Raw genomic sequence first — 4796 nt, 5'->3', positions numbered from 1 at the left:
CATATGGGGGGGGGGCTCTTGCCCTGGGGGAGCATGGGGGGCTTGTGCCCCCAGATCTGTATGTGGTGGGGTGGGCAAGCTGCTGGTGTGGGCTGGGGCACTAGGCTGTTTCCGGTGGGGGCTGGGATGGACTGTGCTTGGGCTGGGCAGCAGCAGTGCTGGGAGTGGTTTGGGTGGGAGCTACAGCAAATTATAGAGTGGCTGCAGCCCACCCCCGGCTCCCAGCCATGCTCCTGTAGGCCTCCACAGTGAGGGAGAGAGTGGGGCTGGAGCTAGGCAGGCTGTACCACCCACACTGAGAGAAACTGAAGTAGGAGCCTGGAGGGTGGAGCTGTGTGTGGCGGCAGTGCCTGCCTAGGCCCTGCCCAGACATGGCTGGTGCCATATTTTTGTGCTGCTTCCCCGGGCCCTGCTCCCTGCACAGGCCAAGGCAGAGTCTCTGTTCCTGACACTCCTGGTTCTGCTCTGTGCTCTACCCACACCAGTGGGAACCATCGGGGCTGGAGCAGGTGGGCAGGAGCTATCCCTGAGACCCTCCCAGCCCCTGTCCTGGGTCTCTCCTGCCAGGCAGCACCACTGCTTCTTCCCCTCCAGCCCCCACAGGTGTGTGTGGACCTGGGGCAGAGGGGCCAGGTTGTGAATCAGGCTGTGCCCAAGCAGGCTCTGCAGCCCACCTGGGGACAATACCTGGGCGCTGTGCTCAGAGCAGACCCTGCTGTGTGCAGCCCCCAGGGCCCATGGTGCTTGGGCCAGGCAGGGATGTGGGAAGGAGCAGCCCCCTGCCCACCCAGGGGCTCCTCCCAGCCCCACAAACCTGTTCCCAGTTCTGAGCAGCACCCTCCTGCGTCACCCACCAGTGTGCCCCCATTCGCAAATCAAGGGGCACACACTCCTTATGCCTTCCCAGACTGCACATAGCAGCATGAGCCATCGCCCTCTCCTGCCCCAATGTGACTCAGTCCCACACCCCACCCCGGCTGGGCAGCCACTGCCCCAGGCCCACTTCCTCCCCCCACAACAAACTTACCAGCCAGACCCGGCTCCAGTCCATGTAGCCAGGCTGCGCTCCTGCCTCCCTGCCTTCTGCACTGTGGCTGTGTGCACTCATGCAGAGTTCTGTGTATCCCCTACAATCCTTTTAAGTACCCCTAGGGATATGCATACCCCCAGTTGACAACCACTGTACTACAACATGGTGCAGTATGGGTGGTTACTGCACTGTGTGCATGGCACATGGGTAGTTTTTGCTTCTATGTCACCATCGTGTGTAGACCCACTTGATCAATACGTTACAATAGTGTGCTGTACAGCAACATAGCACATCACCATATCACCATAGGGCAACATGTAAATGCACTCTGTATATAGAGAATATTTGTGCTTGTTTTGCTATTTTGTGGCATCATAATTGGCTAAACGTGTCATGCTGTAATTTATGGCACAATCACCATGTTAATCATGCCATAAATGTAATGCCTGCCAGGGACATCTAGTTAACACTGCTTGACAGATTCAGTAAGATCCTTTCTTGATCTGGGAGTTCCGGTCAGTCAGTCCCATATCTCTAGATCCTCTGACCCATGCTATATCTGAACTGTGAAGGCTCTTTCAGCAGAATATTTCTGTTTTCCAGTCTACTAATTCAGCAAAAAACCTTTCCAGATTTTTATGCCAAAATTGACAGAGCAGAACCTCATCTTCACACTACATGGGGAAAAAAAAGATTAGGGGTGTAGAACCTCAAACTCACATTAACTCTTACTGTAAGTATGACTCATGAAATCACAGCCTTGAGGAGTTTGGTAGTTTAAAAGCAAATCATGAAGTTTTTACTTATTTCTAGGAGTGAAAACACCTTGGTAGTATACTGTTACTGAACTTAGTGGCTTAAAAGAGGCCAAAACACTATCTACTGACAGCAACATGGACTCTGTAAACAACAAAATTACATCTATTTAGTACAGGGAGGATTCAGAAATACATTTTTTGTGTATCAGGTGTTTCTTGTAAGGTTTCAGTTTCCCCAGCAGGAAGGGTCATCTTTTAGAAATCTATTTCAAAACAAATGTAACCATCTCATGAACCCTAACTTCCCTTTGAAGGGTCTATGACAAACTTAACAACATAGAATAATAGAAAATGAGGATTGCAATGGACCTCAGGAGGTCATCTAGTCCAATTCCTTGCTCAAAGCAAAATGAACCCCAACTAGATCAGCCCAGCCAAGGCTTTGTCTAGCTAGGTCTTAAAAACCTCGAAGAATGGAGCTTACACAATCTTTCTGTGTAAATTGTTCCAATGCTTTACTATCCTCCTAGTGCAAGAGTTTTTCCTAATATCTAACTTAAACTTCCCTTGCTGCAACTTGAGACTATTGCACCTTGTTCTGTCATCTGACACCACTGAAAACACTCTGCTCCATCCTCTTTGGAACCAGCCTTTAGGTAGTTGAAGGCTGATATTAAATCCCCTCTCATTCTTCTCTTCTTCAGACTAAATAAACCCAGTTCCCTCAGCCTCTACTCATGAATCATGTGCCACAGCCCCCAAATCATTTTCTTTCTCCTCTGCTGCACTCCAATTTGTCCATATCATTTCTGTAGTGGAGATATCCAAACCTGGGCACAGTACTTTAGATGTTGCCTCACCAGTGTGGAACAGAGGGGAAGAATCACTTCCCTCAATCTGCTGGTGACTCTCCTACTAATGCAGCCCATGTATGCCATTAGCCTTCTTCACAAAAAGGGCACACTATTGGCTCATATTCAGTTTAATGTCCACAATAATTCCCAGGTCCTTTTCTGCAGAGATGCTGCTTAGCCAGTCAGTCCCCAGCCTGCATGGGATTGTTCTGTCCTAAGTGCTGGACTTTGCACTTCTTATTGAACCCTCATGAGATTTTTTTTTTGCTCCTATCCTCCAACTTTTTGAGATCTCTCTGAATCTTACAGCATATCAGCTACTCCACTCAGCTTGGTATCATACTCAAACTAAGGGTGCTCTGTATCCCATTTTCCAGGTCTTTGGTGAAGATATTGAAAAAAAAAAACAGTGCAAGACTTATCCCTGGAGTACTACACTTGATACCAGCTGCCAATTTGATATCAAGCCATTGATTATTACCCATTGAGCCTGATGATTAGGGATCCTGGTTTTCTCTGATAAAAAAAAAAATCCCCAATTTTTGGATTTAAAGTAACCCAAAATCCAGACTTTTCCATGATTAAAATGAAACACCACTAATCTCTCTCTCTCTCTCTCTCTCTCTCTCTCTCTGAGTATTTCATTTTAATCATGGAAAAATGTGAATTTTGGGTTCCTTCTTTTAATCTGAAAATTGGGGATTTTTTTATCAGAGAAAACCAGGATCTCTGTTGATGATACAGCCAGGTTTTTATCCATCTTACAGTCCATTCATCAAACCCATACTTCTTTAGCTTGCTTGCAAGAATGTTGTGGGAGACCATATTAAAAGCTTTACTAGGGTCAAGGTATCCACTGCTTTTCCCACATCTACAGAAGCAGTCATTTAATCATAGAAGGCAACATATCTATGGCTCAGACGAGGTTCCTCTGCAGGTTTCCATCACTGGTGTCTCATTGTCTATCTGAAGCCCTACCTCTACGACTCCTCTTTTTCCTGCTGTGAATTGTCATCTGGTCCTTCAAACTCTGAGCTCTTGCATTTATCCCCTTGATTATTTCATCATGGTAAATTTGGTTTGTTGTAAATTATCCCCAATTATTTTGTTGTTGTAAACTTGGTTGGAAGAGTGACTGCTTTTGTCTGTGAACTTCCTTTTATGATTTAAACTGTAGAAACATTTTCCTTATACCTATCCTAATTTTCTTTACAAAGTGCAATCAGCTCAGTTTTAGATCCAAAGGGAAAAGTAATGAGAGAGTCTCTATATTGGAGAGCCAGTTAGCTTTCACTGTTTACCACAAGGGGATGGATCCAGTTATACATAATCAAAAGCAAGAGAGTATAAGAATCTTAAATTGGCTCATTTTATTCTTCTTTGTGGACATACGCAGAGTATGCTTCTGCCAGAGGGTATGCCTCTGTAGAATGTCTCACTTGCACATTTTCCAAATTTTCCAGAGACATGAAAAGCTTATATTATAAACAGATATCTATCTATGAGGAATGCACAGAGCAAGGCTAGTTGCATATTGTCAGACCTTATGAATATTTTTGTTTGTTTTTTTGTTTACTGATCCATGTGCTACTTTCCCCTGGTTCTTGACATATCACGCATCCACATAATAATATATATTCTCCCCCTCCTCCTTCTCCTTTCCCCATCTCTTCCTAGTTATTATATTTCCAGTTTTCACCAAGTCCTATTCTTCTTCCTTTTCTATCTCCTTTTTTGTACCTTCAAAATGGTCCCACAGCTATATTTTTCTATACGTTGGGTAGGATTTGCTCTAATTCTAGTTTCCCTCTATCCACACCACTATCCAGTTGCCACCACTACATTTGTCCTCATTCTGCTACTCACCCACACCAGCATTACCTTTAGAACGTTCATAGCCATGAACAACCACTTTGATTTTGCTCCATCCAGTTCCTAGGTCACACACATCCCTTTGTCTGATACTGTCTCCTCAACTGCTTTCCCAAAAGTTTCGCTTTTCCTCACACTCTCCTCCATAAAACAGACCATGTGGGCATGTGGAGATGTTTGTTTGTTTTATTCTCTGTTTCCTTAAGTTTTCACCTTCCTTTTTTCCAATCTATGACTTCCTGGACATTATCACAGATGACCTCTGGTTTCCTTTTGGCCTCT

Source organism: Alligator sinensis, unplaced genomic scaffold (assembly GCF_000455745.1).
Source record: "Alligator sinensis unplaced genomic scaffold, ASM45574v1 scaffold46_1, whole genome shotgun sequence".
NCBI lineage: Eukaryota > Metazoa > Chordata > Crocodylia > Alligatoridae > Alligator > Alligator sinensis.
The sequence above is the reverse complement of the archived record's forward strand: the minus strand, read 5'-3'. Positions refer to the sequence as shown.